The 13,070-nt window shown below is 47.3% G+C and overlaps 1 protein-coding gene across 3 annotated transcripts in view; it reads left to right on the top strand.

The window, feature by feature from the left end:
• Positions 1 to 1,163: 1,163 nt before the first annotated feature.
• Positions 1,164 to 13,070, top strand: part of CCDC22 (coiled-coil domain containing 22) — a 942,388-nt gene continuing 930,481 nt past the window's right edge. The window contains exon 1 of one of the 3 annotated variants that reach the window (XM_069645264.1): positions 1,164 to 1,417. The gene's annotated coding sequence lies outside the window, so the exon portion shown is untranslated. The remainder of the gene's footprint in view (positions 1,418 to 13,070) is intronic. The other 2 variants (XM_069645266.1, XM_069645265.1) reach the window with 2 other exon arrangements.

Below are 13,070 nucleotides of genomic sequence, written 5' to 3'. Positions count from 1 at the left end.
GTGAAAGATATTGCTATTTTTCAGGTCTCCCGTCTAAAATAGCTGTAGCCCCAATGCATTCCTATGGGGAAATATGCATCTCCCAATTTCCCTGTGGAAATCTCCCTCCCAGGTGCATCTGAATGTTGGCATGTATGCACAGATGCCCCATCCCACCCTCGCGACCCAACACGCAGATGCCCCATACCACCCTCCTGACCCACACCTAGATGATCCAAGCCATCATCCAGACCAACCAACAACAGGTGCCCCATACCTGTTCCAGAAAGACACCAATGTCCCCCATCCATTGCAGACGCCACCAAGATGCCACCACCCCTCCCTCCACACAGTAAGATGCCCCATCCTGCCCTCCAGACCCACACCTAGATGTCCCATCCCTCCAGACCCACACCAATGTGGCCCCATCCCTCCCTCCAGACCCACACCAGTGTGCCCCATCCCTCCAGACCCACATCAGCGTGCCCCACACCAATTTGCCCCATCCCTCCCTCCAGCCCCACACCAATGTGCCCTCCCTCCCTCCAGTCCCACACCAATGTGTCCGGTCCCTCCAAACCCACACCGAGATGCCATAGCCAACCATTCAGACCCCAAGATGCCCCCTTCCTTCCCTCTAGACCAATACCATAATACCCCATCCCCCTTGCAAACCCACACCAAGATGCCCATGTGCCTCTACCGAGCCACACGCAGATAGCTACAACTGACCCCATCGAAAACCACACATTCTTCCCATCCCAAACACAACCTCATCACATTAAATTCCGCTAATAGCCCCATTTGATCAGTTGAACACCAACGTCCACTGTACCCGCACGGTTCCTTTTCGCAGCCCTGCATACCTTTGAACAGATGAATATGATTTTAAAGTAAATGTAATGTTCCACTCCCGCCTCTCTATATGGTGTCTTGCAGAAACGTTCACGATATCACGATGAAAATTCCCACTTTTTTTAAAAAAAAAAATCGTTTTATTTGTAATGGCCTTTTTAATCTCAGCCATCTAAGAGCAGGCAGAGTCCGCATGCAATGCGCTCCCCCATCTCCATCTGGTGTTTTACAGGAACTTCAATGTCCGCCTTAATCTCAGCCAGCCAATGGCACGCAGATTCCGGTTGCTCTGGCAACCCAAGCCTTCCCGGTTCCCACTCATGAAAATCAAAATGAACATGTCAGACGCTAAGTGAATGGTAGGGAGCGTGTTCAAAGTCATGTGAAGAAAAGTAGGCGGGACGTTGCTAAGGTCTGTTTCTCGGATGGGAACTAGATACTACCAAATCACAATGAGGGACAAGATGACGTGGAACGCTACGTGCAAGGCAGGGAACGACACGTGCCCAAAGTCACGTGAAGAAGAGTAGGCGGGACGGTGCTATGGTTCGTTTCTCGGATGGGAACTAGACACTACCATCAGGTGAGTGCATACATCCACCTCTTGAAATGAATTGTATATGCATTTCTTTTAGCATCATTCAACTCAGTTCATTCTCACCCCTTTGTTCTTATATTGGTAAGAGGAGCCCTTTTGCAACCCCTAGAAACGCACGTTGAAGTGAGAGGCTGCAGCTGAAGCTGTTTAATTCGTTGGCTTAATTGCACTCATCACATGTTGAAATTAAAAACTGTAAATACGTGACTTTCTAAACATCTGGTTTTGAAATTACACTGGGCAGCCTGTTGATAGTGTAGAATTAGTAGCTGCTCCGAATCTCATTTACGGCACAGTTCAAGCTCTGGAATGTGCAGCTACTACACAGACCGTTCCGTTGACTAATTTCCAGTGCCTACTCTAAAATGATTCCCCAGGGCTAATGACTGCAGATCCGGTACTTTCTCTCGGTCTAATGCCCCTTCTGTGGATAATAACTGCAGGCACAATGTCTGTTCTAGGTCTAATGGCTGCAGACACAGAAACACCCGATGAATCGCAGCAAACACTACCTTCTCTAGTGCACATTCTCTGGCTGGAGTGAATGAGTGCAGACACAATACCTGCCCTGGAGCTAATGACTTCCGTACTGTTACGTACCTGCTCATCAGCTACATCTGACAATACCTGCCATGGGGCAAACAAATATGGACACAGTACCAGATCTGGGATGCCAATGCCAGACAGAGGGACTCATTACAACCTTGCCGGTATCCTGGCGGTAAAGCTGCTAGGATACCGGCAAACTGTTACTGTTTCCGGCACCTGGCGGATTACGGATGCCGGCAGAGCAGTGTAAAACCCCATTTATGGAGTCCCATAGGACTCCATGAGGGGATTTGCTGTCATTACGTGGTGGTAACCAGGGCTTTTTTGGCCGGTAGGGCGTCTGGCTTACCTCCCGCATTTAGCTGGAGGTGACCGAGGTGCCCCACCGACACTCCCGTAGTCGGGTGGTCCAGTAAAGTGCCGGTATCATCAGATACCAGCACTTTTTTACCAGACCGCCCGACTCGGAATGAGCCACACAGTACCTGCCCTGGAACTAATGATGTTTGATACAGTACCTGCTAATATCTTACATATGACGGAATACCTGCCCTGGGGTTTATGACTACAGACACAACACCTGCTCTGCAACAATGATGGGCATGCATAGTACGTACTCTGGGGCTAATGATTCCAGTCACATTATCTGCTCTGGAGCTAATGGTATTATACCTGTTCATGAGAAAATCTGGGGTTAATGACTGCAGAAACAGTAAAAACCCCATGCAACCTTTCCTTCCCCTGTGTCCTTTCCCAATTCCCCTCTGACACCTTGAACCACACTCTCTGAAATGAACATACAGCTTAAAGAAGCAGGGATAAACCATCGGGCCACGATTTTCAAAACGTGTTTGGTGCAACTGATGGGATGCTCATTCACTTCACTTGCACCTAAAAAGGGCAAGTGAGAGGAAATCCGAGAGGAAACCTATCCCCTACTCCTGAAACCTCCGACCCTTAATAGAAGTAAGGTGTATATACCGATCTACAACATATCCACTTACTATTTGAAAGATGGATCACCTAAAATCATACCAAAGAATGACTACAGATCAATCGGTTAGGAAGTCAAGGATGACCTAGCAATATCACTTTGCCTACATTGTAATCACAAGCAGCAATGGACCACCGACAGTAAATAGATAGGAAAGAGCGGGGAATGATAACATAACAGCAGTATCGGAATAGTGGATACTGCTCGCCCAACTGGGTGTACTAACCTCAAATGACTTAGCTGGTAACCATCCAAGCCATCGCCCTAGAAACTAGACGGTCAGGAAAGGAAAGAGAAAGAATATACCTACCCCATATGACAACCGGATACATAAAACAAGAACTGTAAGGATTAAGAGACATATAACCCACTAACCAAAACCTCACATTTCTGCATACTTAACTCACACAAAAACCCACACAACCACTTCTCTCACAGCAAACCCCACGAACTTCACCACACCGCAACAACAGCACACAATGACTTGCATCGATTCTATGTTCACACCCAAGCTCAGCGCACTGTGAAAACCGAACTAAAGCTGCCAACAGGACACCACCTTCTCACACTTTCTACGCCCTCTTCACCCACTAACCCAACCTCCACCTCTGTTTGCAGATCCACCTTAGTGCCCGGAGACCAATTCCGTTGGTGAAGGTGCACTTTATAAATACCTTTTAACATTAACAAAAAAGTGGTGGACCGTGCACAAAGGACATTTATTTTTTTGCATCCTAGTTGTGCACGTTGTGGTGGTCCTTTCCCACCAAATGCACAACTGCGCAAGGCAGAGAGTGGAAAGGGGGTTTTGGGCTTTTTCAAGTAAATCCCGATTTTCAAAAGATGTGCACTTTTCAAAGCACACGGGGAAAACAAACATTTCCCTGTGTCTATTTGGAACAGATGGCCGGGGATATTAAATGTATGGAAACATGACTAAGCAAATACCGCAAAACAGAGGGGTTAAGCAGGGCTGTGTTATCGCTCCCCTTTTATATAACCTATTTGTTTATGATTTTCCGATTGCTGTGGTGTCTGTTCACAATTGTCCATCAACGATTGGTTCTGCTCATTGTGCGGTTTTGGCTTATGCCGATGATTTGTGATCTTAGATCATACATTCAGTGGCCTCATGAGATCTATAGAAGCATTATTGGCTTATGCAGATAGTAATGGTCTAATCATTAACCGTGAAAAAACAACTGATGGTCTATACTAATAGGAAGATTGCCTGCCCTAGGTTAACGATGAATGAACTAGAGATTTATTATACTTCTCAGTATAAATACCTTGGAATTGAAATAGACGATAGGGGAGACTACACAACTTGTAAACAAGCGCGCATATCTAGAGCTGTGCAGATTACTGCTATGGTGCAACGATTCACCATCAATCATGGTGGATATACCATCTGGGGTGCTCGACAGCTTTATACCCAAGTACTTGCCCCTATGATAATTTATCGCCTGGAGTCTCTTTTATCGATCGAATTAAGGTGGTTACAGGTCATAGAGGGCACATTCTGGAGAACCTTTTTAGGTCTCCCTGATTGCATTACAATGGCTATTATCAGGTAAGAACATGGCCGTACATCACTAAAATCCATTGTGTTAAAAAAACGGGCAGAATTGAATGTCACAATGAGTAATAATCCCGCAAATTGTCTATTAATAGCCATTTATCAGGAAACGCTCAAGGTGTCGACGAATTTCCAATAAAAAAAAAGCATGCAAACACTTTTTGATGAGATTTGCTAGTCACAGAGAAGAGGGAGTGATATTGCTGTAATGAAATGCACACTAATTAAACATATCGAGCTATGGGATTGGCTTGAAAATTATGCCCATTTAAATAGCTTAAAAAAGTACCAATCCAAACCATACCTACTGTATACGTTTAAGAAGCCGCAGCAGTATCTAAACCTTTGCCCTTCTCCTAGACTTGGGTGTTTTATCCTGCTCATGAGATTGGATTATCTGCCAGTATTGGCAGTTACTGGTACTGCAAACCACATACCTTGGGCAGACAGTTGGTGCCGGATATGTAAGACCAGAAAAGCCATAGAAACTGTTAAGCATTTACTAACTGAATGTCCCAATATGATTTAAGGACTATTTTATACAGTATGGTAGATATGTACATAATCCAGACTCAATAAGAGATGGCGTTCTGGTTACAATGCATCAACACAAGGAATATGAAATTACTCCTCTCAATGTGTAATGTCTGGTAGAGGGGACTGTGGGAATAACCATATAGAATCAGGAAGGCACTCTAACTACTATCTGCGGAAGGCACTCTTAACTACTATCTGCGGAACAGATTGGAGTCTGTGATTTGAGGAGGACCTGTGGACAAAAGCTTCTCTGGGATGAGGTAATCAAAATGATGCACAAATACATTGCTGAATGATTAGGATGAGAGCACACAGGTTTTTATAGGAAAACAAGAGTCAGTGGTTTTGAGATTTATCTCCTACCTACTCTATCATAAACTAATAGGAGCTGAAATAGCATTACTTCTGTAATAGAATTAGCTATTTTATGATGCACAAATGTCTTCCTTATACGCATGTGCAATTATATGGTTTAATTGTTTAACTGTTTAATCTTGTACATTTATGTAATTTTCCTTGTTAAGTATTATTTTTGATGAATTATGATTGTTTACTATGTATGTCATGTGTAAAGTTTATTTATAAACTGTAACACTTTTAAATAAATAGAATATGAATGGGATAGTCACTTCTGATCATCTCATGCAATGAGCGAGTGAATGCTGTGTTTGAATAACCAGTTGAATGTTGAGTCAAAGGATGTGTGTGTGTGTGCGTGTGTTTTGTGCTGGGCCAGGGAGCTGATTTTGGCTGGTGAGGGAAGCGCAGGAGCAATGGAACATTAAAAAATAAAGTATTTTATTTGCATTTTCAACAGTAAGAACACATTTAACCCTCCTCCCCGTTACTTCTCTCCCCTCCTCGATCCCAACACATGTAACGAACAACACACTCAGCTCTTTACATGCCCAGCGTGAACCGGGGATTCCTAAACAGCGACGTCAGCGGGGAGAGGACGGTGGTCAAGTTCACCCTCTGCACCATCTCATCCCATGAGTTCCCCACCAGGGCCCCTATCCTGATACGGTACATGTTTGCAGGTCTATACCCCTTGGGTCACCAGAGCACCTCGTCCAGCAGCAAGCCCACCACGGCTTTGTCCATTCGAAACCAGATCTTCGCGCAATCGCCCCTGACCCAATCCCAGATCACTCCGATTTGAGCCGAAGGAAATAAGTTTGGCGCTCCCAGCCCTCACTTGCTTCTGGGAGACATTAGCATCTGCATAGCTACCCCAGGTCTCTTGCGCTTCGAAATAAATCACCCCACATGTTTTTGAAGGGTCCTGAAGAAACCTTGGGGAACCCCCACGGGCAGGGCCGTGAAATACTACAGGATTTTTGGCAAAATCACAAAGGACATTTATCCTCCCCAGCCAGGATATTGATGAGGGTACCATTCCGGCAGAAGCCGGTGCAGCTTTTCCGCTAAAGCGGGTAGTTGGCATGGTAAAGAGCACCCAGAGAACCAGTAATCTGGACCCCCAAATATCTAATGCCGTTTTCTGCCCATCTATAGGGAACTACCCCGCAATTCCTGAACCTTTTCTGAGGGAACGTTCAAGTTTAATAAATCTGACTTGTGGGCATTTATTCTAAACCCTGCCACTTCCCCAAAAAGAAGAAGTTCCTGTTAGATCCCTGGGAATGAGGTTTCTGGTTCTGTGATCAAGGAGCATGTCATCAGCAAACGCTGCAACTTTATGCTCCTCACCCCCAAAGGGAATCCCTCTAATATTCGGGGAGGCCCTTATGCTGGCCAAGAGCGGCTCCAGGTGGATGGCGTATAAGAGCGGGCAACCCTACTTTGTGCCTCGTGAGACCATGATCAGCGGGGATAGTTGCCTGCTGATTGACAGGCTCAAGGATGGAGTTCAGTAGTTGGCTCTTATCATTGAAATAAATTTGGAACCGAATACCATAACCTCCATGGTATGGAAGAGGAATGGCCATTCTACCTTGTCAAATGCCTTCTCGGCATCCAATGCTAGTATAAGTGCAGGGGTTCTAGATTTATTTACTTTTTCAATTAGATGCAGACCCGCCGAATGTTATCTGAGGTCTGCCTGTGCCTAATAAATCCTGACTGGCCTTGGTCAATCAGTTTGGGGAGGAGCTTATCCAGGCATGATTCCAGAACCTTGGTGTAGATCTTTGTATCTAGATTAATAAGGGTAATCGGCCGGTATGAACCGCATAGTGACAGCCTTAACCGGCTTTGGGAGCAGCACAACATTGGTTTCTTCCACTGTCGGTGTGATACACCCTACCCCCCAAAAGAGTTGAAGAGCTGGACTAAGCGCAGTATCCGTGCCTCTCTAAGGGTTTTGCAGAAACATGCTGGGAACCTGTCCGGGCCCGGGTCCTTTTCTGATGGCAAGGCAGCTATAGCCGCCCTTACTCCTTCTGTAGCAATGTCTCTCTCGAGTTCTTGACGAGTGATTTTTATGGTGAGGGCACGGGTATAGGTATTCCCTTTGGGCTCCATCCTCGGGGGAATCTGATGTGTACAGGGATGAATGATATTCTATGAATGCCAAAATTATGTCAGGTAGAGCAGTGTTTTCTTGCCCCCCCCCGTCTTTATTTTAAGGATTGTCCTCAACGCTTCTTTTTTCATAACCAACCTCGCTAACGGGTGGTCTGCCTTATTGGCTTTGACATAATACCTCTGTTGGAGGCAGAGCAATGAACGCTCTGCAGCTCTAGCTTGCAAAATATCTATTTGCCCCCTAATCGGCCGTTTTCCCTCTGCAGTGTACTCCCTGTGTTTTTTTTTGCCACTTCAGCCATTATTTGTTTGTTTAGCTTCCAATTTCCCCTTTAAGAGACCTAGTTGTTTGTCCCTCTGGCACTTCATCGCAATGAGCTCCCCCCTCAATTTAGCCTTAAACACATCCCACACCACCTGGTCGCGTACACTAGTGCAAAGTAATCTATGTCCTCACATAGGACTCCTTCCTTAATCATGTGGCTAGGGAAATTCCACCGCCATAGGCCTGGTTCTTTCTGCCCCATATTTAAGGTAATCGTTATGGGCACAAGGTCTGACAGTGCGATCAATCCTAGCTGTATCCCTGCGACCCTACCCAATTGTGACCTCGGAATCCAGGTCTAATCTATCCTTGAGAAGGATCAATGAATGTGGGAATAAAATGTGTGAGCCCCCCCCCGCCCAGTTCCCTTTAGCCATCTACCAACGCCAATTGGGCCATGTGTTCCTTCAAGCAGGCAGATGGCGCCCCCTGTTTGTGGAACACCCTTGCGCTCCTGTCTTCTCTTGGGTCCCACGCCAGATTAAAGTCGCCTACCAATATTATCTGCCCTTTGGCAAAAGTCTCCAATTCGGTCAGTCTCGCCTGCAAGAACCCATCTTGCCCAGTATTAGGGGCATAGATTGCTGCCACCGTATATGTCCCCCTTTCACATTGGAAAAGACTGCCAGATATTTACCCTATGTGTCCCCCTCTGTAGCTATGACTTGGAAGCCTGGGATGTCCCGAAGAGAGATTAACCACCCCCCCCTTTTTCCTTGGTGCGTTGGATTGGAAAAGATGGTGGAACCCCTTGATTTTCAGCTTATGCCTGTCTCTTGGAGGGCTACAATTCCCAACTTTCCCCGCCCCAAGAACTGTTCCACCCCCCGCACCCCCCCACTTCCTTCTCTTAACCGGGGAATTAAGCCCTGTGAGGTTTATGGGAGGTCACCCAAAGCACTTCCCTCTTTCCCATGGTCGTCTTATAGTGTGGCTCGCTCTAGTGATGAGTGACTGCCGTTGGGATCGCCCAAGCCCCTCCCCCACCTAATCCCCCTCTCTGGGTGGGCTCGACCAGCCTCTAGCTCCCCCGACCCTCTAGCTCCCCTGACCCTCCATCTCGGGAATTGAGCCCTTGCAACAACCCAGAGTAATCCTGTGCGGGTCCCCCTAGACCCATGTAGATTAACCAAGACAACCTGTACTGCCCCCAGGCGGGCTACAGTATTCCATTCTGAAACCCCCCTTTTCCCTCTGTGTGGTGCTCCTGAGTCAATGGGCATGTGGGCGCCTTCCACTCCAGCTCCCTTCGGGGGGCAGAGGGGCTTAACGGGGCCCCTCTGGCCCCTTTCTTTGAGCCCCTTGTCAAAAACATCCAACCCCACCTTTTCTTCTTGAGCGGTTCTCTCGCCCGTGTTTGTTCTTGCCTTGGTGAACCTTCATCCTCAATCGTCAGGACCCCCTCGTACGTTCCTCGCAGGTGTTGACCCGATATGATTTCCCTTCCAATTTGAACAGTAGTCCAAAAGGAAAGGTCCATTTATAGCGTATGTCCACCCGCATTAGGGAGGGCACCACTGGGCCCATCATCCTATGCTTCACCCGGGTGGTCTGGGCTAGGTCCTGGAATAGCTGAAGTTCCAAGCCATTTTAGCTCATTGATCTGACCCTCCTGCCAACCACCAGCACCTTCTCCTTCTGCCCGAACTTGTGTAAGGCCAACACTACATCTCTTGGTCTTGCCCTGGCTCTCCCCTCTTCGGCCCCACTCTGTGTATGCTGTCCAGCTCTATCCCTGACCAGTCTTCCACCTCCAGCAGGTCTGTGAACACTTGCTGCACCATCTTGCGTAGATCCTTGTCCGCCACCGCCTCAGCAAGAGCCTTTATTCTGATGTTAGATTTTCTTGAGCGGTTTTTATGGTCTTCAATCTGGGTTTCGAGGTTCTGTGTGACCTTTGCAAATTGCTATACCAGCTTGTCGATCTTCTGTGTGTCCTCTGCAACTGCTTGTATGGTGCTCTCAGCTGCATCGGTCAGCTCCTCTAGTTTCGTCATGTCCCCCTTCACCTCTTGCAACGATTGGGACAGTTCCGCTCGCATCATGCTCAACTGCAATTGAATGGTGTTCGCTATCTTGTCCCCAAAATCCTGAAAGCATTAGCGAAGGACCTCCTGGGTGACCACTTAATCTTTTGTGGTGCCTGCCAGTGCCCCCAAATCCTCTCCTGTCCTGAGAGATTGGGCGGGGGGGTGAGGCTAGAACTCCCCTCTATGCAGGTGAGCCACTGTTAGTCGTCCTCCTCGGGTTTCAAATGGCCCTCCTCCTGGTGTCAGGATCACTCTGCCCTCAGCCTATCCAAATGTCCTCTACCTTATTCTTCCTTGCCCACGACAGATGTAGGTGGACTCGTTGGCCCTAGCCCTCTATCAGGCCTCCACTTCGCTTCGGATTGGCCCAGAGAGGCCAAGGCCCCCACCGGTCACTGTCTCCTATACTTGGTGCGCCTCTTGCTCCCTTGTCTCCCTTGCTGTGCTTCTGGATGGTGGTGTGCTGGCTTAGGGAATATATGTAGTTCCAAAATTGACCTCAAATGTCCCTCCAGCCACCCCAGCTATAACATTGCAGGGCCTCCCCTGGACTTCTCTGCAGAACTGGTGATCACTGCCTGCTCTGGCCAGCCTCTGCCTGCATGCACACTTTCCTTGGGCCAGGGCGCATGCTGACCTGATAGGATTCTCCCCCAAGGGGGTTGGGGGAGTCGAGCCCTTCAGGGTTGCCAGCTTCCTGCCTCTTGACCTTCGCTGTGCAGCCCCTACCAATCCTCTTACCCGCACCGGGTGTTCTCCGCTCGCAGCTCTCTGCAGTGGGCTACAGGTATGGCCCATCTGGATCCTCCTGATCTCTTAATTAAAGATGCTGCTTCTCCGGAGCGGGGGTGGCGCGGTCTCGCCTCGATCTTCCCGCCGGCGTTCGCCAGCATGGGAGCCCTCCGCTCCACAAATCTAGCCCCAGTAGGCCTTCAATATTGCAGGCAGCTCCTTCCTGATGGGCTGCCCTGCTGTCTGCCATCCAGCACCGGCTGCTCTCCGCCACCCCGCCTCGCAGCCGCATTGGGTCCTCTGCCTCCCTGGTTCTCCCTGAGTACTTCTTCTTGCTCACGGTCTGCAAGCGTGTCTCTCAGCTCAGCTGGGGGCGCAGTGCCTCCGCACCTCAGACACTGTGGAGACGAAGGCTGCACACCCGCCTCTGCTGAAGTCCCCCAGCAATCCGGGCTGCTACACTCCACCAACCCAGCCTACATGGATAAATCTCTGCTTGGGGAAGGCTCTTTTAATCTAGCTTTGTCTTTGGCTCCGGGGGGGTGAGAGCTCCATAATCACGCTGCTCTCCCCTCGGCGGCCATCTTGGAATCCGAGTCACAATGCACTTTTCTAATGGACATCCATCATAGATGGCAGTACAAAATGCTTTTTTAAATATATATATATTTTTTTTTTTAGAAAGGATGAAATGTGTTTTTATGTGGCTGCAATGGCATTTTGGGGCACACAGTCTAGCCATTCTTTGCTGTGGCATGATATTGTTTTACTGGGATTCTATGACAAAGCAAGATGATGTTTTATTATGTGTCTAGACTGGCAGCCAATCATGCCATTTCTTATTGTGGCGTGGCTTTTTTCATTGGGCATCAAGGGCTAAGTAAATACGATAAGCCTTATTACACTTCTAGACTCGCCTGCAATGTGCAACCAGTTTGGACATCTATTCTTGTTCTGACTAGCCATATTTCTAATGGCAAAGCCAATGGGAGTTTGTGGCAGAGCAATGGTGGGCATGTTTTCTTACAGTATCATTACTGGCATTATGCGTAAAGCAACCATGAATCCTGTGTGAATTAATATGTGAATACTGGCTTATATATATTGGTGCAGTCAACATGGAAATGTATTGATTATGAGGGTGCTGCGTTCCTGCTTTTTACTGGGATGGCAAATGATTCTCACCCAGGGGGTGCATGCTATGTTTAGGCCTCTGGCTTCCACTTTGACCCAACATAGTTTCACGCTCTACCCATGCCACATTGGTGATTGTGAAGGTTCTTGGTGCCTGCTTTTGACTGGGGTGGCAAAGGATTCTCACCCAGGGGGTGCATACTATGTTTAGGCCCCTGCCTTCCACTTTGGCCCAACATAGTCTCAAGCTTTACCCTTGCCACATTGGGGGTCATTCAGCTCAAGTGCAACTAAGCAAAAGCTGAATGACAATCGGTATTAGTCTGCAAATCATTCTACAAACTCTGATGCTCTGAAGTAACCAGCAAATCCTCCCCAAATGATCAAGTATAAACCTGCAATCTCTTGAAGTGATCAGTAAGAGTGTCCAGTTAAAGTACCAAATTCAAAAGGATCGAATGCCAAAGGTGAGAGTCAATTTGACCTAAAACAAAAGGGTCGAATTTTTTTTTTTTTTTTTGTACAATATTTATTTTTTATTTTTTGGGTTTCCGTTTTGGAAAAAAGTGGGTTTTACCACAAAAAAATGTATAAACAAAAAATTCGACCCTTTGGTTTTCGGTCCTTTTGATTCGACCCTTTGGTCATTCAATCCTTTGCATTCGAAACTTTGACCTAGAACCATCAGTAAGCCACCCTAAAATTATTGAGAACAAAGAGTTTCCTAAAATAGGGATGATGTTAGCATAATCATTAAATCGTCCTAAGCTCATCTCCAAATCATCACCCACCATTCTGAAACATTTGCTGATGACTTTAACAGCGTGATGACGTCTTATGATGTGGGAATGACTTTTAGTGTAGTTCGATGATCATCAGATTACTCAAGGATGGTCACTAAAGTCATCCTTTTAGACCAGGGCATGTACCACTTCTATATGTAACTGAGAGGGGTTTGTGAAAGGCATATGCAGAGCTCTCAAAGTTTGCCAATTCCCTGCTTGAGAAAACCACCAAGTGTCAGTTTGTTCTTGGAATTATGAGGCTTTTGGTCTATAAAGCTCAGAATTCCAAGAAAACTGATAAGAGGCTTTCTCACAAATCGAATTGCCACACTTGAGAAATCTGTGTTTGTGCATTACGTGTTGTGTGTCTTTCATCTAAGCATGTTAGTGCCGGTTGGTTCGTTGCCTCTGGTGCCTAAATAATGGCAGGCACTCCGGTGAAAGCTGGAACGCCGACTGCACCCCGTGGGATGGCCGTGCTCA

Source organism: Ambystoma mexicanum, chromosome 2p, assembly GCF_040938575.1.
Source record: "Ambystoma mexicanum isolate Mex_15411 chromosome 2p, UKY_AmexF1_1, whole genome shotgun sequence".
NCBI classification, from domain to species: domain Eukaryota; kingdom Metazoa; phylum Chordata; class Amphibia; order Caudata; family Ambystomatidae; genus Ambystoma; species Ambystoma mexicanum.
This window is presented reverse-complemented; position numbering and strand designations above follow the sequence as displayed.